Source organism: Heteronotia binoei, chromosome 7, assembly GCF_032191835.1.
Source record: "Heteronotia binoei isolate CCM8104 ecotype False Entrance Well chromosome 7, APGP_CSIRO_Hbin_v1, whole genome shotgun sequence".
In the NCBI taxonomy this organism is placed as follows: Eukaryota; Metazoa; Chordata; class Lepidosauria; order Squamata; family Gekkonidae; genus Heteronotia; species Heteronotia binoei.
Genome location: NC_083229.1, coordinates 64301775 through 64325673, shown reverse-complemented (window position 1 = coordinate 64325673; position 23899 = coordinate 64301775).

Sequence of the window (23899 nt, the reverse complement as noted above, 5' to 3'; positions counted from 1 at the left end):
ATTAGCCATTTGAGTCTGCTCTCATAGCGCTTATAAGGTAATATGACATATGGACATATGAAGCTGCCAGTATTGTCTTCTCAGACTGGCAGCAGCTCTCCAGGGTCTCAAGCTGAGGTTTTTCACACCTATTTGCCTGGACCCTTTTTTGGAGATGCCAGGGATTGAATTTGGGACCTTCTGCTTACCAAGCAGATGCTCTACCACTGAGCCACCATCCCTCCCCAAAGGGAGGGAGAATAATAAGGGAGATAGTGCAGCGTACTAGATAAAGTAGTGCACGAAGATCTAGTCTACATATGTGGCACAATCAAATGGACGAATTCTGAAGTAATATAATTAGCTTTACCACCTTAGTACTACATGCCTAGATAAAGCCAAAGACAGGAAGTACCTGAATTCAGCCTTGAAGCTCACTGAGAGACCAGGGTCAAACACTATCTACCCAACTAACTTCACAGGGTCATTGGGGCAATAAAATGGGGGGAGACTATTTCTGTCACCCTGAACTCAGAACTTGGAAGAAGCCTAGGATAATAATATAATAGATAACAAATCACTAACACACACATGATGGCTAAACAAATGTAAACTATGTTAGATACTTCAAAAGATATATCTTCCTATTTATGCAGATTTCTTACCTAGTGCCTATGATGTGCAAACTGGTAACTTGAATCCCTGGCACCAAAATCACATGATCAGTTAACTAAGCACACAAACAAGAAGTGGCATGAACGCCAAAAAGCAGCTACAAAGATATAGAATTTTAAGTGGAAATATTCGCATTCTCTGTTAATGTTTACTGCCCCACATGCTTCTTTGAACCAGTTCAGAATTTCATGTGCTGAGGTAGCAATCCTGTACACACTTAACTGTAAGCTCTGTTGGATAACATGGGATGTTTTCTGAGTAAACATGCATAAGACTGAACTGTGAAGCATAGACATTGTTGGATGTAGTGCAGGTGGATTTCAATATAATATCCACCTGCCATCAAACAAGATATAACATGAGCCAATATGTCTGTGTGATGTATTCCTGACTTCTGCCATGCTTCTTCCTTGAAAAGGAAGGGGAAAGAACTGGCTGAATTGTTCAAGTATCCCATGAATATTCCTTGGCTCTGGTTACCAGTCACCTTATCTTCAGACAGGACTGCCAAGATGAAGATATTAGGAGGCCAAATACCCTGGCTAAGGGCAGCCCGGGGGGGCTCAAGAAGCTGGGTATGGTTGCTTCCTGCCAGTGCCCCCCACTCAGTCCCATAGCCACAGTGGGGCCCACAAAAGTGAACTGCTCCTCCCTCCCCAATTTGTAGGTAAAAGCTGCTTTTATTTCCCTGCTAGCTGTTAGCTTCTACCTGGAGGTGTGAACTGACTGTCATTTCATTGTCTCTGGGGAGGTCACTAGCATTTCTAAAGTGTTGTTGGGTTGGAGAGAAACTGACTAGCTGGAGTTGTGAGCTGACCATTTCATTGTCTATGGCCAGGGAGGTCATTAGCATTTCTAAACGGTTGTTAGGTGAGGCTGGAGAGAAATTTACTTGCTTTATGCCCTCCTGTCTGTTCCAAGCTAAAAGAGAAAATACTTTTTTAAAACCTCCAAAGCAATTTGTCCACAAATAAAGTTAATATGAAGTTTCTTATAAATGTTTGTTTGTGAGCCCTGACTTGGAATAGACACGTGTTCCCTTCTCAGTTAAAACAAAACAAGAGCAGCTTCTCCATTCCTATGTACAGCCCAATCCTCTTAGCAAGTTTCCTCAGAAGTAAGCTCCCCCACCTGCTAAACCTGCCCTCTATCTCCCTCCCCCTCCCCAAAAAAAATCTGGTTATGGTGCTGCTCACAGCCCCTGGTGAATCACATATTCTATCATGAGCTTGTTGGAGTAGAGTTGCCAACTGCCATGAGGAAAGCTGCTCCTTGAATAGAAACAAACCAAATTACTGTGTGTAAAACTAGCAATAAATATTACATTGAATTGATATAGCTAAATAATGTCCATTTGTTAGTCAGACATTCATACATACTATCACAGAATCATTCAATAAAAATTGAAAAGCCTTAAAGACACCATGCAGCTCCCTCCAATCTCCCTTGCAGCTTCTGAATATCCAGAACACCAGAACAGGAAGCTATGAGGGAGATTGGAGGGAGCCATGGATCAAAATGCACTTGCACAGCAACTTCTGGGAAATTGATTGCTTGATCTGAGGACAGCAGAAGCCTGGGGACAGAGCAACTGCTAGTGAGGAATCTGCCCTTTACTAAATTGTTTCTTTGCCTTTAATCTTCTTACATAAAAACAATGACTAGTCATGTTTTTTTTTTTTTAATATAATGTTTGCTTTGTATATAAGTGATAAGGAGAGCAGAAAGGATCTTTATCAAAGGCCCATACTGGCTGTCAGTGGGCCTGTCAGCATATCCCCTGAATCTAGAACATTGACAGTTTTAAATATATGAAACAATAAATTTGTCTGGGAAATTATTTCTTTTAAAACTGTCAAGATGCATTTTCTATAAACTATGCTATGCAACAACATTTCTAACAAACTTCAAAGAGTAATCTAACCATGATGTAATTGCAAAGGGTATAACCATTACTATATATAAATACAGTGTGTATAACCATGGCCAGTGGAAATGCCAAAGTATGTTGGTAAAAATGCTACATGATACAGAGGAAATTTGAGCCTCATTCTAATAGCATCCCAAGGTATAAACTTAATCTCTTAGTGAAACTGCAGAACCACCAAAAGGCTGACCTCTATCTCTGAGTAGATGTATCATCAACAAAATCACACTTCTGAAGGAGAAGCTTCAGTAAAATAACTTTTCACTACATTCTGGACCAACATGACAAGATGTCACAAGTCAAGACAAAAATATATATGGGAGTCCATAGCCTTCCAAGCAAATTGTTTACAGTCTCTGGGCTTAGTCTCAGATTTTTTTATATTTCTCCAAGAAATTACAACTAGTCCAGGCTCTGAGAGCATTCTGAGATGAAGTGAGCAATGACTCATGAAAGCACATACACCACCACATTTTTTTAGTCTTGAAGATGCTAATAGACTCTTGCTCTTTTCTACTGCTACAGACAGACTATCACAGCTACCCATCTTAATCTGTCTATGAAATATCTAACAAACAAGCCTCTGTATTTTCTAAGCATATATAATTACACATTTTGTTATATGTGATGGTCATAAATTCCCACTCCCACTTCATGTATGGACTGTTGCCAAGCAATTTTAACATCTCAAGTTGTTTGTAGATGATGCCAGGTTGTTCATTGCAGAAAAGTGATTGTGAACCACAGAGAGAATTAAAATTAGTTACAAGTATCATGTTAGCAAACTCGTTTTTTTATTTAGAGTATTTCATTATAAAGAACTGACTGAACTGAGTATTTTTGAAGCATCACAGACTGGTGCTTTGTCCCCAGGTTAACTCTAGGCACATATTCAGGTAATGGTTGGCTGCTGGAATTCTATATTTTTCAAATACATTGCAAACATTGAATACATGTCTCCAAATAGCCATTTGCAATCAGTATGGGCAATATTAGATTAGATTTACATACTGATAAAATATATTAAATTAATACTCCAGCCTTGGCTCACCAAGTATGTTGACAAGACAGTTCAGGAAGAGGGAAATTACAGCATTTGTCTGCATTGGTTCTCAATGTTAACTTTTACAATGATCCTTCAAAGATTTTTTTTTCATCTATGCCTCTGTGTTCCTTCACTTCACAATGCTTTTCCTGCCATTGCTGTCTGAGCTTCATTTTAGCTTCATATTAGCATATGAAGTTGCAGTAGGTTGGTGAAGTCTACTTTGCAAAACTGTTTTGTGAATTTCATTCAGCCTTCTCACACTGTCTCTTTGCAATATCCTCCTATATGTTGAGCAATTATTTAAATGTGGAGACCTTACCAGTTTATAACTTTAAGTAGAAGACCCAGTTCATTGTTAGCCCAGCCAACAAAAGCAAAAATACTGGTTAGGACTGATCTGCCCTTAGATTTTTAGCACAGAAGTGTAGTGTTTTGGAAAGGGACAACAATCAGCGTTATCAGCAGCACATTCTTTTTCACTCAATAAGCCTAATGAAGCAGTTTTGTGGACCCCTCCACGCCTTCTCAATTGTAAAGCAGTTGCAGTTTTTCAAGGGTGTTTGCAATAAGTGTTTCCCATCTGTTGCTGCTTTAGTGTTAACTCTTTTTGGGAGACATTTTCCCCTAACGTGACCATAGCCAACTGGTGACAGAAAAATTAAAGAGAAAATGGGAAAATCCAGAATTATTCAGTGAAATAGTCTAGCGTTCTAAATGTTAACTAATAGCAGGGCTTTTTTTCTGGGGGGACGTGGCAGAATGGAGTTCCAGAACCTTTTTGTGGAAACAGAATTATAAAAAAAAAATTGTTTAAAAGTTTTTGAGGGGCACCTGTGTGTTTCTCCTTCAATTCCCTCCTGAGAGTTCTGGCACCTCTTTTCCAGAAAAAAAGTCCTAACAGTATTACTTTGCTGTTACAGCCATAAATTGGAAATACAGTGTCATATGTTTGGAAGGACCAAATAATTTACTAAAAGAGACGTAGGCAGCATCTTAATAACTGTGCAACTTCTTGATCCCAAGTAATAGGAAATATTCAAAAGAGAAAACACAAAAAGAAAAATGACAAATAAAATGAAGGATGCAATCTTATGAACACTTGAAGAAATTTCCAGGGGTTAGGAAAAAAAGAAGAAATTCTGGCCATGAATGTTTGAGTGTTTAGGAACAGGAAAAGAGGGTGTACAAGTGCCCACTCTACCATGAAGCTTACTGGTTGATCTTAGTATAGTAGTATTTTCTCAGCCTAAACAATTTCACAGGGTTGTTGTGAGAGTGGAATGACGAGTGGAGAACAATGCAAGCTGCCCTGAGCCCCTTAAAGGAAAGGTGGATAAAATATTATAGATGATGAAAAAAACATTAAAAATTCCAACTGAAGACAGGAAAAAATGCACAATCTTCAGGGATCATCCAAGCAGTTTATAAAGCATGTGTGATGTCTTTTTTAAAAAGGTAAAGGTGGTCCCCTGTGCAAGCACCGAGTTGTTACCATGGGGTGGTGTTATGGGGATGATGTTTTCTTGGCAGACTTTTTACAGGGTGGTTTGACATTGCCTTTCCCAGTCATCTACACTTTACCCCCAGCCAGCCAGGTGCTCATTTTACCAACCTCAGAAGGATGGAAGGCTGAGTCAATCTTGAGCCGGTTACCTGAACCCAGCTTCTGCCAGAATTGAATTCAGGTTGTGAGCAGAGCTTGGACTGCAGTACTGCAGCTTACTACTCTGTGCCACAGGGCTCCTTGTGATGTCTTTACTTGGCATCAAACGTCATAAATTCTGTAAAATACTGGGTTCAGTAGGGAAGAATGAGGACTCCCAGAGTCGTGAGCAGCATCCTTTACTTAGTGATTCAGCATGGTGAATACAAGGCAAAACTAGCATGGAAACCTCAGACCATGGCCTGGATATATACAGTGAGACTCCACCTTCCTCCCAACCCATAGGTCCATTCAAACTGGCCCCTATATGTGGTCCAAGGCAGCCTGACCAACCAGACTGCAGATGTTTCAATCCTGGTGCCCATTTTTCTAAGGGATGATGCTCACAACATCTCTAATGTTTAAGGCAAGAACATAACAAATTCAGTGTCAGGTGAACAGGAAGTCATTCCACATCTAGGATACCACTTCCTACAAGACCCTGGTTCTCATACTAGCTCACTTCATATCCAAAAGAAGTATAGTTGGGTCTAAGAAGATTGTCTTACCTCACAGGCAGGTATATGTGGGAGCAATGACCTTGCTGCTATATTTAGGTCTATAACTAAATATGGGATTACTGGAATTAATTTGAATTTAATGGAATAGCTGATTAGATAGGCCTGTAGGATTATTTGGTAAACAAAGTGCTCAAGGCACATAGCACAGCAGATCTCATGTGGCATGCTATCCAGAAACAAACTTACACACAGAGCTTTTATCTTTAAAAAACTATTAAGAATTTTTTATTATATGGAACTCCATTCTAGATAGTATAGAGTAAAGATGAGCTTCTAATTTAGTCTAACTAGCTAAGATGGATGGAGATACATGAGGTATGTCCTGCTTTCATGCTACCAAGATGGAGAAAGCTGGCATAGTGTTGAGAAAAGGTGTTAGACTGCAAGTAAAGAAGTTTCCCGAAGAGGCAATGGGATAGCCTCAGAGAGTAAAGGAAGGGTAGTCAGTATCCTGGTCTCCCTTTCTCAATGACTCTCTTATAAACCTACTCTGAGGCTAAGAGACAGTACAAAGTCTTTCACTTCCAACAAGACCAAAAACTAAAAGTACAGGGAGGGGGTGTTTGTTTTTTGTTTGGTTTTATTTTCTTTTGCTAATTGGAATATGGAAAACAATAATGCATAATACATATCAGACACATAAGTATTTAGAGTGGAAAACCTTGAAAAGAATTTATCATTTCCTAAGGAGGAAAATTATGTTAGTTTTTGTTATTACCATGTACCTCAATCCATTTTTGAAATAGGTTTTAAAATAGGCCTTAAAACACTCAGAAAAATGCCTTGTATTCCTTTGTTTGTTTTCCAGCTTTTCAAACTGTTACATGGTGACTGCTGGAAAGAGAATGGAAAAGATATATACAAAGCTAGTGAAGCTAGAACATTTTGTCTGTTCTCCCTATATGAGAAAAATTAAATTGGGATTTGGAGACTCTCCTCACCCTCCTTTGAATAATGAAGAACAGTTTGGATTTTTCTATAATTACCTTCTCATTCAGCATTTTATTTGTTGCCTAAAACTTACAGTGAGGACTTTTGTCTTCCTTTTCTCCTGCTAGAAATCTCTTGAACAAAATTGCTCCTTTCATGCTGGAACAGAATAGAAAGGGGAGACAATAGCATTGAATTATTGAAGAAACTGTTCACATCACAACCAGGGAAAAGAGAAAAGCAATAAAGATGGTTGGGAAAGGGCTTTATAGACTTTACCATCTCTTCCTTCTAAAATACTGAAGATCTCTTTTCTTCTTTGGATGTTTGGGGTATGCAAAAATTAGAGTTGGGTTGTATTATTTTGATTATTATGACCCCATTCATCTCACACACATGCTGCACAATTATTCTGTTTCTTGATGAGGCTGATACATCTGTGTGCCCTTTACCCATCAGAGTGGTGCTGTTTCGCAGAATATCTTTCAATAGAAAAACATCCCTGTCATACGAACATTTGCTCATCCTTTGGTGTCCCATTGCCTGGGGAAATGAAACCAGAAGCAAGACACCATAATAAACAGACATATTGGAAGGCTTCAATGTCCATTGCTCCAGAATATCTGAAAATTTGTTTGGATTCAGAGTACTTATACTTACCGTATATACGAGCCCATAGCCAGAAATTTTGCGGTGGGGCGGGAACTGGGGCACTGGGGCAGGGGAGCAGGGAACTTAATTATATTACTAATGGATTACTGCTAGCAATGATCTAATTAGTAATCTAATGAGGGGAAGGTAAACTGCCAGTGCACTCTCAGCTCTGCAGCCAGATGTGTGGGGCCAATCAGTGTCATTCCACACTCCAAACAGGGCATCCCCACTTTTAAAAATCTTGCGAGAGCAGCCACCCCATCTCTCCTACCCACCAGTTGCACATGACCTGTCACTTTAACAAGCCCATTCCTTCTGATGCATGCACCCCCACACTTTTGAAGGCTCTCTGCCTCCTACCTTGCGAACTGAGCTAGGCACACATGTGCACCACAGGCATAGGTTTCAACAGGTGGATTATTTGTTTTCCTGTTTGGAACTTCAGAGGACCTCACAGCCAGGGTTTTTTCTTATCTTGGTCAGTGAATGGGATTGTCTACTGAAGTGCCTGCTTTGACTGTAAAGGAGAAACAAAGTTTTCTTCCTCTCCTCCCTGCCGAAATTTGGGATTAGAACCACCCAAAGCATTTTTTTGCCACAGTTGCTGTGTAGAGTAGAGTAGCATTTCAAAGGTGAGATACATGCCAGCTGGGCTAAAACAACAGTAAATTGGCAGCTGGGTGAACTGCAGAGACGCTTGCCTTGCCTGCCTGATCCGCACATTCCTTGCCTGCCTGCTCAGCTTGCTCACCCACTGCCCTGGCTGGCAACTGGCCTGGAAGAAGGAGAGCCAGCTGGAATATGCTCTCTACTGCAAAGAGGAGAATGCACCAACCAGCTCTCCTTCCTCTGTAGTTAGGATCTCATCTCTTGTGTGGAGAAAGGCCAGCTTTCCAGGGTCTGCTTAGCCATGATGAGGATCAAGTGTGGCTGGAGCAGGGGTGTGAGCTGAAGACTAAGGGGGCATAACCCCGAATGTAGCTATGGGCCTGACTAGATATGAACATCATTTGGGTAAGATGTTGAACAGCACAGTTGTATGAAAAGATAAAATGGGGAAAGATGTAAACCACCCTGATCTCTTGGGAGGAAGGGCAGATTTGGATGGTAGTACAGTATTACTTATTCTAGAAATGGTTAAAAGAACTTTCCTAGAGAGAGCTTCCTCTGCTATTGCTCCCTTAGAGTTATGCTAGAAAAGCTTCTAACTCCAATGCTAAGTAGGATTATTTAAACCAGGAAATCTACTGTATGTCTAGGATTATTTAAAACAGGAAATTAATCTAGATCCATCAGGAGACACAATAGGAAAAAGAGATGAAACCTTTTCAGGGGCTTTTTTGGCCTCCAAGTTATAGGTACTGAGGCTTGGAAGACTTAAAGAGCGTTTTCCCACAGAGCTTACTGCGGAGCGCAGTCTGCGCGCATTTCCCACCAACTGCTCTGCAGAACCAGGAAGAGCCGCAGCTTTTGCGTCACTAACGTAAACTGGTTTTTAGCGGTTTACATTTGCGACGCAAAAGGCCCGGCACTTCCTGGTTCTGCGGAGCAGTTGGTGGGAAATCTGCGCAGACGCTGCACGATGAAGAGGGACGTCGCTCCACGGTAAGCTCTGTAGGAAAACACCCTAAGTGATATTGTTCTGGTTGCCTAGCAACCTCCAACATGACTACAGAGAGCTCAATGAGTATTGTTTTCTTAAAACTGTTGTTTCTATTATTTCAGTGGAGTTTGAATCCCCCAATTTTTAAAAAAAGATTTCAGATTTTCTACTAACCTGGGATTACTTTCAAGCTTGTAGAGAAATTCCTCCATCTGTCTGTAGCTCCATTTTCTGGATCTATTGATCATACATTATATGGCATGGTTTGGAATTAGCTAGAGGTTTCTGGACAATATTATTCAGTTTCAGACAGCTTTATTGAATTTAAAAGACCTACACCCATGTACCTATTATGGTCTTCAGGCTGCCACCTACTAATTATTATGCCACATAAGGTAGCCTGCCTGGCATCAACCAGAGCCAATGCCTTTTCCATTGTGGCTCTTACCTTGTATCACTGCCTCCCTGAGGAGGTGAAGGGTATACTCTCCCTAGAAATTTTCAGGAGGCATGCAAGGCTGTTATATTTGCCAGAGCTTTCAATGGGTTATAGAGTTCAAGCATTTGCAGGGGTAGGGTATTATTTGGAGCTTTGTTTTGTAAACTTTAAATTGTGATTTGCAAGCTGTCTTGAGAAAATATGTACAAAATATTTAAACAAATACGCACAAGTCCAGGTAATAGAGGTTTAATTTTTAAACAAAACTGGAGCATAAAAGCAAAAGTGGCCTAGCAGTACACTTTTCTGAAGTGATATCTTAACATTACAGCACCTTTGGCCCAAGATATTTGTACAGTTTCCAAATAGTAGGTCTCCACGGTTAGACATTCTATCACCTGCTTATCCAGAACCCTGGCTACATTAATCCACAAAGAAGATTTCTCTACAACCAGTCTTCGAGCAGTTCGGTCATCCTGCAGAGGACACCTTTGCCATTGCAAGCAATGCCAAATGCTGACTGTTCTACACCAGGGGCCATCCAATGGGGAAGTCCTTAGGAGATGTCTTTCTCTATTGCTGAAACAGGACACTTTTTTATATGTTCTCACCTCATCCATTTATTGCCAAGGTGCTCTGAAAGATTCTTCATGACTGCACATCCAGAATTCTAATAACTCCATGGTGGCCCAGACATGGTGGTTTCTTCTACTTCAATTGTCCAAAAGAGTCTACCATCACCAGCTTCCAGCTGAAAACCTCCTTTCTCAGCAGACCTCCTTTCTCACCACAACCTGTTATTATTCAAGTTGACAGCTTGGAGAATGTTGCAATAGACTTCCCTCAGGATGTTGCTAATATTCTGCTGAATGCACAGAAACTTTCCCCCAGGCATTCCTATGCTATGAAGTGGCACTGTTTCTCATCCTATGCCTTGGCATATCAGCTTCACTCTGAGTTGGCCACTCTACCAGATATCCTATTGTACTTGGGCCACAGTTATTCCTCTATAAAAGTGCATCTCTCTGCAGTTTCTGCCTATTGTGAACCTATGGAAGGACACCCTGTTTCCTCATTTAACAATGATATTTCTCAGGGGCCTTCTGAAACACTATTCTCCATAGAAGGCCATGGCCCTAGAATGGAGTCTATCTTGTGCTTTCAAAACTTATGGGTGAACCATTTGAGCCCATGGCCACAGGCTCCTTACATCTCCTATCATGGATAACAGCTTTCTTGTGGCCATTACATCAGCAAATGAGCTAGTGAACTCTGTGCATTTCAGACTGACACTCCTTACATGATTTTTCATAAGGCCATATCCTTATTTCTTACCTAAGTGATATCGCCTTTCCACTTGTCCCAACCAATGACTTTACCTATATTTATTTTGTACCCATCTAACAAGGGCCAACGGGCATTCCACGTCATTAATGTGTGACAAACTCTAGCTTTTTACCTGGATAGGACTTGGCCTTTTAAAAGTGACCACCACACAAGTCTTACTCAGGCCCAACCAAAGGGAAAAGGATCTCCCCACAATGCCTATCCAAGTGAGTGGGATCTATGATTTCCCTGTGTTGCCAGCTGGCTGGGCAGCCCATACCTGTCAATCCTCGGGCCCGCTCTACAAGGGCTGTTTCCCCATTGATGGCTTTCTTCACTGGCATCTTTATTGAGGATGTTTGCAACATGACTGCCTGGTTGGCTTGATGAACCTTTGTATCCCACTATGCTTTGGATGTCTGAGTGCAATGGGATGCATCCTTCAGCTAAGCTGATTTTTGGTCAATCTTCCATTAAGAATGTAATCACTTCTTACTTTCTGTGAGTCGAAGATGGTGACAATAATGTTTCACTTACCACAGATAACAGATGGGATTTGTACATTGATGTTTTACCATGTAAGAAAACTTTAGAGTGCAATGGATGTCATCACCCACCATCCAATGTGGTTTCAGATTAATCACTCAAATATGGGACTGCACAGAGACCACAAAGATGATAAACAGGTTGCTTACATGTAACTGATAATTGTTGAGTGGTCATCTGAACAGGCACACATGCCTGCCCAGCCTTTCCCACTGAAGGCATCTCTCTGTCACTTACCTTCAATTGATGAGACTTGCCACTGGCAGCTGGAAGAAACTGAGAGGGGACCAGCTTTCCCTGAGATCCAGGCTTGTACAGTCAATGCCTGCTCCCCAGAGTGAGGAAAAGTCCACTAAAAAGCTGGGAATTAGCTCTAGAAGCTTCTGAGTTTGAGTCCAGCACAGGCACAGTACCCCAGTGCGACTGCACAGAGGACCACTCAAAGATCATCAGTTACAGGTAAGCAACCTGTATATGTTTCTACTCTACAAAATCATGTTGCCTTTCTTCCAGTTTAGCTGTCATAGTCCCCCCGTCTTGGCTGAAACGCTTGGTTAAAGATCCCAATGTCCATCGCTTTCCAGAAATACCATTTTTAGGGTTCATGTAGAGAATGAATAACATTAAATCTGTGGTATTCTCTGATATTGTTCTTACAGGGTTTGCTTCTTTCCTGAGAGTCCTGAAGCAAAGTACTAAACTCAAATCAATGTTTTAATCTAGCATGGAAAATCCAATATTAAAGGTATAAACTTTTAAAATGCCTTCATCTCATGTCATAGTACAGCATGTTCATTAACTGAGGAAAACTATGCCTTATCTTTGCATGTCTATATGAGATCAATCTGTTTTGTTGCCAAAAAAGGAGGAATTGCTAGACCTGTGGAATCTAGACACAGGATATGAAAACATAAAATGAAATGAACAACTGTTTTGTTCGTTCTATCTTGAGATGTTTGAGAATAGTTGACACAGAAATCAAACAGCTGGAGTAGTTTTTTCCCCCACCCTGACCCCTTCTCAACAGCAGTTCATTCAATGGCACAGAATAAAACAGAAGGAACTAACAAAAACCTGCACATCTGATGAGGAAGAAGCCAAGTACATTTATGCCTAAGCTTTAGGGAAATTGCATAAATCCTGATTCAGCCCCTCTGAAATTCTGCCAAGGTCACTGAATGCCTAAATCTGATGAGAAAGCAGCCCTTGAAAGAAACCAGCAATCCTTTTTAGCAGCTCAGCATTCAGTTGGCTAGACACTTTTTTTTTTTTTGCTGCGTCCAGACTATGACTGCCTGTGAAAACAGCATTTAATTTTAGCTGCCATATTCAGGTTTTACCAATAGCATAGGAAGTCTTCTCAAATTTACACTGGCATTTTGCTGTAAACAAAATGACCGAGTTAATCCCAGATATTTTACCATTTTTCAACCACCCTGGAACATTCTGATATTTCAGACCTCAGGGAGAAATTCTCCAGCTTTCTAGCAATATCTATCTTTGTTTTGCTTTGCTTTTCTGCATCTCCTCTTCAGTTCTTATTCCTAAATTTCCTGCAAGATGGAAATGTACCATGGAATACTGGACCCAGTGTTAGTGCTGATTTCAGCTTATGCCACAGGGATCAAGAGATTTAAGCTGTGCAAATGGATTAATGGTTGATGCATGCCTTTGTGGGGGTCAGAAAGTTTGGTGCCTGGTTGAGCCTTTTCTCAATGATTTTCAGGCATTCTCTATTTTGCTGGGAGTTTAAGCATGGAAAAGTCAGTGTTTTAAAGATTTGAACTGAATCATAATTCAGATGCACTGAGTAATCTTGGGTAAGTCGCTGTGTCTTATGGTGTCAGTTTACAAGCTGTAAAATGAGAATAACCATCTGCATTACTGATTTTTTTTGTTGAGGAAACAGTGAGGGAGGCAAAGTTCACTGAACAATTCAGTCAGGGACCACTTTGGAATGTCAACGGAGATTATTTTTAATTGGACCATCTGGTCTAGTGAAAATCCAAGGTAACAGCACCTACTATCTACATTTCAATGGTTTTTACATGAATAGCCTGGGGAACATCCACTATGTTTGAATGCTATCTAGGGTTGCCATCCTCCAGGTGGGTCCTGGGGATCCCATGGAATTACAGCTAATCTCCAGACTACAGAAATCAGTTCTCCTAGAGAAAATGAATGCTTGGAGGGTGGATTCAATGACATTGTAACCCACTGAGGTCCCTGTCCTCCCCAGGCTCCATCCCCAATCTCCAGGGGTTTTCCAACCTGGATCTGGCTACACCCCCATTTGCAACCAGTGACCAGGGAAGACCTGGCAACCCTAATTTATTCTGTAAGTAGTTTTTGAGACAAGCAGCTATGTAAAGAGTGAAATGTAGGGATACTAGCCTCCTGGTGGGAACTGGGGATCCCTTGGAATTACAGCTCCTCTCCAGACTACAGAGACATTCTCTAGAAAAAATGGATACTTTTGGAAGGTGGACTCTATTGCATTATATCTCACTGAGGCCCCTGTCCTTCCCAGGCTCATCCCCAAATCTCCAGGAATTTCCCAACCTGGATTTGGCAGCCCAACCCACCCATTTTCCACTGGTGACCTGAGGGGATATGACAACCCTAGTGGAATGTGTGACTATATAGGTATTTATATAATCAAGATGATGGATTTAATCAATAATCAAAGTCTCATCATTACTCTTGAAGGACATGTGCATATGGAAATACTTGGAAATGTTTTTACATGCAATATTAAGGTTCCAGAATGATGGCCAAACTCTAACAAAACTGTAGATGAAATTTGTCTCTAAGGGTAGGATGTCCAGTCAGCAAGGTAAAGTACTGTCCTTTTCCATCTGTCCCCTATGAACTCCAGCAGAAGCATTTCCTGTGGCCTTCAAATGATCTCCCAAGGCCTTAGTTTTTTGTAAGGAAGAGCCACAGGTTTGGGCTGTTCCTTTACAGCCTCTGTTCTCTGGTATATCATGTGAGGGTAAGACACATGTTTCTATACAAAGTCTATATTCCAGCAATAAATCTCCAGGTGAGGGATGGAGATCAAAGGATTGCACTGCTAGTGACACTGGGAGCATAACTGGATCCCTCAATCATAGAAAGGCTTAAAAATTATATCCACTGAGAGGGATCACCTGGCTCTGGTGAGCCATGGCTGGGATAAAGGTGGAAGGGAAATCCCTTCCAGGATGGTCCCCACCCTCTTTCTTTAAGCTGCAAGAAAGGGGGAACCAAACTTGTTGGATCAGTTTGGTTCAAGTGACGTACATATTGGTCCATTCAATTTGGGGTTCGGTTTGTGGGTTGCCCTGAACCAAACAGCTCAGCCACACTGGCTGTCATAGGGAGGCTGCTGCTGAACAGGAGCAAGCAGCCAGGCCTAGTTAAGTCATGCCAGTCAGATGCCATGAAGTCACCTAGAGGGTGCTGCTATGTCTAGGGTAGGAAACTTCCAGGTGGAGACTGAAGATCTCCTGGTATCACAACTGACCTCCAGACAACAGAGTTTTTCTCCCCTGGAGAAAATAATTGTTAAGAGTAGAAAATAATTGTTAAGAGTAGAATATATGTAAAGAAGCTTCAAGATCACCATTGTGCCTGTTAAAGAAATGTACTTTGAAATACCAAGTTTTACCTCAGCTTTTCCAACCCCTGACTACACTTATTTATCCCCTGCCTGTTAAATAAACTTAAGATTTCCATTTGAATGTTATACCACTTCAAGTGCCATTTAAAAGGGTAAACAAGAGGGCTCTTGCTTTCCTATCAAGTTCCTGGGTTAAGCTAAAAGCCAAATTAAATTCTGTGTGACAGGGTGGGACAAACAGACTATCAAAAATTCAAATAGTAACACACTGCTTGGGGCTGATCAGTCACAGCAGGGAACAAAACTTTTGGAGAGAAAATCTGCTTCACAGTGGGGAGTGATGGGGGTCCATCATACCAACATATAATGAAGTCCAAACTATGCATCATACTGGATTTCCTGGACTGAGTCCAATTGTGCCTTTCTATGATGTTGGGGCCAAATGGAGCTCTCGCATGGGTGGCAACTCATTCTGAAGCATCAAACACCAGCCCAATTCTGACAGGGATTAAAACATAGGGAGAGTAGGGCCTCCTACCCCAACACATACACAGTTTGCCTTACTCAAAACAGTGCAAAGAGGAATTATTTGCCCTGCCAAGGAGCTGGACAGCTCCATTTCTCCTCAGGAAAATGGCACAGTGAGGCATTATATACATTTATTCTACCTTTCAGAGTTCATAGCCAGACTTCATGGCCCTTCCCCCCTACACTGCAGTGTCAAACAGAATCAGGCCTTTGCAATGCTTCTAAATGGAACTGCCGCTAGGAACTCACAGAACTGTTTGGCTGCTAGTCCCCATGGTAAACTCATGTAATTTGTAACATGCAGTTTGGATCTGACCTGCTTAAGGTCAGGTGACTTGCCTACTGAGTTTGTGGCTGAGATGAGATTTGAGCTAAGAATCTCCTGGATTCTTAGCCACTATACTATGCTATTCCACTTCCCATCAGGTTTTACAGGGTTTCTCTCCTTTGGAAAACATTAGCTCTCTCTATGTGAGGTTAAAATTCAACTAGTTAACTATGGAAATGTATATTCTCATCATACGAAGATAGTGCCTAATCCAAAACAGTTTTGAGAAACCACCCAGATTTTATTCTGTCCTTTATCCAGTGAGTCCAGGTAGCATTCATGGGGCTGTTCTCATACACTTTATCCTCACAACAGTCCTACGAAACAGATTAAGCTGAGAGAGAATGACTGGTCCAAGATTACTCAGTGAACTTCTGGCCAGAGTAGGGATTGGAACCTGGGCTTCCCCATTCCTAGTTTGCCATTAAAGTCAATTACAATTGGTCACTACAATAGAAGAATACAGAATACTAACAGCATAAACTGTCTTTGGATGTCAGTAATTTTATGGTTTATGGCTTACTGGATTTATATCTCTCCCCACCGAAGCAGGCTCAGGGCGTCTCACAACAGTAAAATCAAACAATTCACTTATATTACTTACATCCTAAATTAAATTAAAACAGTAAAAACAGTCTGGTGCTAATATCATTTGATATTGTTTCATTTTAGATGGCATTCAGTATATTTTTGTCATTCCATATTACCATATCAGTCATTTCAGATCAATTAAAGGCCAGCCGGAATAATGTTGTCTTACAGGCCTTGCGGAACTGAGCAAAGTCCCACAAGGCCCTAACTTCGTCCAGCAGCTGATTCCACCAAGAGGGGGCAGCAATCAAGAAGGCTCTCTCTCTAGTTGACTTCACTCTTGCCTCCCTGAGTCTGGAGATCACTAATAGATTTTGTGTCTCAGATCTAAGTACCCTCTGGGGAACAAGTGGGGAAAGACGGTCCCTAAGGTAAACAGGTCCTCGGCCATATAGGGGTTTAAAGGTGATAACCAGCACCTTGTAGTGAATCCGGTATACTATTGGTAGCCAGTGCAGCTCCCGCAGCCCTGGCTGTATGTATTCCCACTTAGGAAGTCCCACTAGCAGCCGGGCCACCGCATTCTGCACTAGCTGCAGTTTCCAGGTTCAAGACAAGGGCAGCCCCATGTAGAGGGCATTACAGTAGTCCAATCTCGAGGTGACCATTGCATGGATCACAGTTGCCAGGTCACTGTGCTTGAGGAAGGGAACCAACTGCCTTTTAAAGAGAGAGTTGGTATTATCCTAGAAAGATGCATAACAAATAAAAATGATTTTGCTTTCAATCCTTGGCACTTCAGTTTAATAGTTCCCAAGATGAATTGCCAACAATGACACAAAAATTATTTATTTTTTGAGAACCAAAAGTAACTTAATCCGGAAATGTATTCATTATGAAATCATGTTTTCATTGGTGCAATAAAATGACTCAAAGAATCTTTTTGCTCTTCAATCTATGCAGATTTTTAAAAAAGTTAAAAGTAATAATAAGCTAGAACCAATCTTCCCAGCAAGGTAATGACAAAATAATGTATTGTGCACTTTTGGAGTTCATTTCTGAAACTATATCAGCATTTTAGTATGTTTTTTATCGTTGTGTGATTATGATAATTGAAACTGGGTTACAAAAAGTATATTTGTCTAGGTCACACCAGAAAAAAACACTGTATCTGAATATTTTCTGTTTCATGCAGCAAATTAATTCTGCTACAAATGAGCTAGAAGATAATATAAACTAGATATGCTAGATGGACCTGTGCTTCCAGTTCAAGTGGCAACAAAGAGTGGCCACTTTTGCTCATAGATTCTCTTAACTACTGTATTGGAAGGTCACATACTTATGTATTTCCTTTTATATTTATAAGAATGGTAACTGTTCTACTGCCGCCGCCACCATACCCAAAAAGAAATTCAAACAGAGGTCACTCTCTTTGCAATAGCTTTTAAATACATTCTGTCCACTCATTCTATAAGTGAATGAAACTCACTGCCAAAACCAAGCCCATGCGTGACTGTACAATGTCATTCCACAGTTCAATGTGTTTTCTATGAATAATTGGTAGGGAAAAAGCTGGAGGGGGTATGAACACCGGATGGAAGGGATAAAATAAAAAGGAATCGGGGAGGCAACGTGGTGTAGTGGCTAAGATAGGTGGACTCTGGGGACTTCTCTCCTACTTTATTACTTCCTGTTATTTTGAGCATTTCCTTCTGTCCTGGACCCACATAAATTAACTGCATTATTGTGAACAAGTTATTGATTCTGTGACTGATGATGTGTAAGCCAAAACGCCCTCAAAATGAGGTTGGGGAATTGACAGGTGGGCACCTGGCTTAAAAAGGATCTTGAATCTATGTATACAGGATACACGTCCAAAAATTATTGCTTAAATTTGCCAAGGACACTCATAAAGTAAAACATTTAAAATTTATTGTAGAAAAATATGGACACACATACAAGATAATACATAAAACATACATACAGTCCTAAGAAAAATAGAGAGATTCAGAGATAACACAAGGATGGACAAACAGGGTGATAATTGCCGATCGTAGTCTTCAAGGAAGGCTCCAATGGCGATGAACGAGGAGTAGGGGGAGGGGACCCTCAACTGATCAGGAATCGAGGATGTATCTAGACAGCGGAACTGGGGTACTGCTAGATGCACACCTGTGCGGAGCTGGGTCACAGGTTATAAGGACTACCTTGAGCCCTTAGGGGATGGGAGGTACAGAGGTGGATGACAGTGGTCAGCTGGTACATGACCTCAGAAAAAGGGGAGGCTCTGCAATGACCATAAGGGCTGGACTTATGCAGTAGCCATTAGCCAGTTAATTGGCGGTCCCTGATTGGATGCTCATGGCTAGCCAATGAGCAGACATGGCCTTAGTTACCCAATTGGACTTTCAGGTAACAATGGGCCAAGGGGGAGGCTCCAGGATAACCCTTAAGGGAAAGAATGGGAAAAACTGTTAAGGTGGGGGGTACTTAAGTCTATCAAACTTATCTAAAAAGGTGACAATAGATGGCCAAATTGCTACCTAGGTAACACCCAGTCTATACAAAGAAACTTGGCTCTGGGTGAAGATGTTCTTCCTCCTCTTCGATCTTCTATTGGCACCAGTCTTTGTCTTGAGTTCCGTTGGACAAAGGCTTAGGCGGTCTGGCAGGATCCATGCCTAAGATAAGCTTGATGGCTTTATGCATAGGTGACATCTGTTTGAGTACGTGAGCCTCCTGCTTTGCTGATATGGAGTCTGGCACTGCAGGAAGATAGCTGCTGGTGGTGTTAGCCTCCCAAGATGGATTCTATGGTTGAGGCTGGAAACCGCTTACCCAAACAGTTCCTGGCGGTGCCTGCTATGGCCGAGATGGGGATTGCACGGAGTGACTAGAAACCATCTGTTCTCCTGGTTAGCACTCCTCCAGAGACATGGAGTGCTGCTGCAACGTTGTGGCTGTTAGTACTCATAAGTCCCTTCCAGTTTGGTAGACAAAACCCACGTTCTCCTGGTAGATGTGTGTGAGTTGGGTCTCCAGGCACCCTGGCAACCAAACGGGTGACTACGATGTTCTGGAAATAGGGGTATTATTCTCACAGGTGTGAGTGTTTATAATCCAGCTGCTATATTGGACTGTCTCTGCACGATCCTTCATATGTTCAGAGATGTACCCCACTGTCCTTAGCTAGGTAATGAAGACTCTGCAGAAAGCAAACCTGTTGTTGATATTACAGATTTTGTTGTTGATATTACAAAAGTTTTATACTAGATATGATCAATAGTTTCTGTTACCTTTACAATTTATCAGTACTGAACATGATTAATATGTATTTATTTTATTTTATCAAATTTATATCCTGCCCTCCCCTGATGGGCTCAGGACAGCTAATAACAACAAATTAAACCACATAAACATTAAAAACAAAATACACAATAAAATCATTCATACATCTTACAATCCTAAAACCAAGATGTGCATTTCTAATTTCTCTGATGTTCTTGTTTCAATTATAATAATTCAGTGGGGTTATCTGTGAAATTGTGGGTAATTTCAACTAGCATCAGAATATCAGGACATAGAGAATACCAAATTGCTATCTTTTATGAGAAAATTATATATTTTTAAAATGTAATATGTTAAAATGGTAGAATATAGCCAGATTTTTATCATTGGGGAGAAAACGTGAAGGTCCATAATTCTTAGCCACAAATATATACAGTCCTGAGAAACTGGAAACAAGAACCCCGTGGCGTAGAGTGGTAAAGCTGCAGTACTGCAGTCCTAAGCTCTGCTCATGACTTGTTTGATCCCAGCAGAAGCTGGGTTTAGGTAGTTGGCTCAAAGTTGACTCTGCCTTCCATCCTTCCGAGGTCAGTAAAATGAGTACCCAGCTTGCTGGTGAAGGCAATGGCAAACCACCCCATTAAAAAAGTCTGCCGTGAAAACGTCATGATGTGACATCACCCCAGAGTCAGAAATGACTGGTGCTTGCACAGAGGACTACCTTTAAAAAACTGGAAACATTTGCAGAAGAGTGGTGACTGTTGCACTTCCTGCATTCCCATGATTCTGGTTAAACTTTGCAGATGTTTTTAGACTCTCAGTTGCCTCCAGCACATAAGTCAGGATGACCAAGATTCTTTGGTCCAAGAACATATTTATGTTTTCATATGGCCAATAGTCAAAATGCCCTTCACCAACAAAATTATAATTGCATGGATTTCATGTGTACTATGTAAAAGGAAGCTCAGGTTCTGACTGCATGCCTGTATTCATTGTGGAATGACAACTGTTCACAGAATTCTGCAGCTTTTGATGTAAATATAGTAAGCCGGAAGATTTTCCCCTTGTTTATTTTGGCATTTACATGGTTCACACATGGTACAAACTAATTTTTAAATGTGAAACTGTTGAAAGTGAAGAAGAACTAGGTAGAGAGGAACTAGGTACAGAGTATGTTTTTTCACATGGAGGCATATACGCAAAACAGCAGCATTGTTTCTTCACATTTCTGCTGTGCTCTCTCACATTGTCAGTTTCTCAAATCATATCAAAGGTGCTTTGACAAAGCATGAAGAAATGATAAGGAAAACAGGATAAAAAACAGTGGAACATGATGTCAAGAGGAAACTTGGAGAGGAAACTTCAGAATCTAAACAGCAGGAAAATCTCTATGTGAAACATCCTTCTCTATTGTGCTCATTAGATATTTCTTTTAAACTTAGGTCTATTTATTTATTTGCAGTGGTTGTTTGAATCCACACTAGAAATGCTAAGGAACTGTATGCAAGTTTGGCCATCCCTGCCATCACCCTGATATTCAAAGCAGGACAACTGGTCCAAGTTGTCCAACCACTGAAAATTGGGCTATAAACCTTGAATAGATACTGTCTAGAATTCTTTTCTATGAAAATTTAAAAAATAACACAGAAGTTTTTAGCAGTATAAAAGTTACAAATCTATATAGAAACTGTCAATACTATCACATGGGTATGCTGAACATGGTTGGTTGGATTGTAGCAGCCAATTCTGCTGGTATGTTCCACCAGCATAAAACATTCCACCACTGAAAGAGCCCAAAGGAGAACACTGGCACCAACAGAATGGTTGGATCCAACCCACTGATTGCCAGGTAAAGAGGTTAGCTTTAGCAATTTTAGCTGTGAAAGTTCAGAAGGTTTTGCCTATGCTATATTCCTCTTTCCTTTTGTGGTTTGTGCATTTTCAGGTCATACGGACAGCACTTAACTTTCTGGACTCTGCTGCACAAACATACCAAATTGTGTTAGTCACTGGTGTAAGCTATGAAAGTGCAGATCATCTGTCTGGGGTGAAGTGGCAGGCGGAATCCAAGGTTCCTTTCCTGCATCCTCCATACATGGAATAATGCCTTTATTCATGGAGTTTAAGTCGCCGCCATGGTCCTAATTGGTTGCAAACAAGGTTAAAAGATTTGTATGTGTCAAAGACACACACAAGAGGGGGAACCCACAGCTGTAGTTATTATTGTTACTAAAATGCCCAGCTGCTGATTTATAATAATAAACTTAATAAAATGTTACATAGGTTCTTTTTGGTCAGGGTGTTATCAGGTCCCAGGTCTACCAAGTAAAAGACAAAATCTATAGAAAAATATATAAACTTTATTCATAAGACAAAAGGGAAGGGGAAACACAAAATGGGATGATAAAAACCAAATAAAAAACATACTGTGCACAAAGGAACACTTAAACAAAACCTTCAGGCAATTTGCCTATCTCCCTACTTTGGACTGTGTAATAGTTGGCTAATTCCCTAGACTAATACTCACTGATGCTTTTCTGCTGTCAGGCCCACAACACCAGAAAGACGTCTTCCAGACTCCCATCCTCATTCACCTGGTTGTGTTGTTACCTTCTCCTAGATCTCTTGGAGACGACGCCTGACATCTAGCTTGGAAAAGTAGAAGCTCCTCCTTTTGTGGGCACCTGGCCTGATTTTATCCAGGCTGACTGACTGGTCAGCCAATTGCTGAAAAGATCTAATTTACAAGCTATCATCTAGCCTTGACTCTAGATGCTAACCTGTCAAGGCTAAATCTAAACAATCTAGATCATTTGTGGGCTGACTTCACAGGTTTATCCAGTTAGTCTCCACCTGTGACTAATTAAGTGCCTATTAGCTTTGACACACTGTTGGTGCAAATCCTGAAATACTTACAACACATATAGACATTGAGTACACAAACACTTAGGTGTCTCTCAGTTTCTTGACAGTATGTTGGTCAAAACAGAACAACTATTTCTCCAAAAGCAGTTATGTGATTGGTTGCAAAGTCAAAAGCAGTTATGTGATTAGTTTAAGCCAACGTGTTGCTCTGTTGCTTACTCCACTTACTCCACTCATATAACTTGGAAATGTAGATTTTACACAACGGAAAATACATATGTAAGAAAGTGAATTATGCCACCCTAAATAGACTTACACTCTTCTATGATCATTTGCCAAGGGTAAAGAAAGGTAATGCCAAGTAATGTTCAAACTACCACACCATTGCACTCATTTCACATGCCAGCAAGATCATGTTAAAGATCCTACAAGCTAGGCTTCAGCAGCATGTAGATCGGGAACAACTAGAAGTTCAGCTGGGTTTCAGAGAGGTAGAGGAACTAGAGATCAAATTGCCAACATTCGTTGGATTATGGAGAAAGCAAGAGAGTATCAGAAAAACGTCTATGTCTGCTTCATTGACTATGCTAAAGCCTTTGATTGTGTGGATCACAACAAACTGTGGCAAGTCCTTAAAGAGATGGGAGCACCAGACCACCTCACATGTCTCCTGAGAAACCTGTATAAGGGTCAAGAAGCAACTGTCAGAACGGGAAATGGAACAACTGATTGGTTCGCCCAAGGATGTATATCGTGACCCCGCTTATTTAATTTATTTGCAGAGTACATCATGCGGAATGCTGGCCTGGATGAAGCACAAGCCAGAATTAAGATTGCCAGGAAAAACATCAACAACCTCAGATATGCAGATGACACTACTCTAATGGCAGGAAGTGAGGAGGACCTAAAGAACCTCTTGTTGAGGGTGAAAGAGGAGAGCACTAAAGTAGGCTTGAAACTCAACATCAAAAAAACTAAGATCATGGCATCTGGCCCCATCACACCTTGGCAAATAGAAGGGGAAGACATGGAAGTAGTGACGGACTTCACATTTCTGGGATCCAAGATCACTACAGATGGTGACTGTAACCATGAAATTGAAAGAAGTTTGATCCTTGGGAGGACAGCTATGGCGAACCTGGGCAGTATAATAAAAAGTAGAGACATCACCCTGCCAACAAAAGTCCATATAGTCAAAGCAATGGTATTCCCAGTAGTAATGTATGGCTGTGAGAACTGGACCATAAGGAAGGCCGAGCACAGAAGAATAGATGCTTTCGAGATGTGGTGCTGAAGAAGACTCTTGAGAGTCCCTTGGACTGCAAGAAGATCAAATCAGTCAGTACTAAGGGAAATCAACCCCGACTGCTCCCTGTAAGGTCAGATGCTGAAGCTGAAGCTCAAA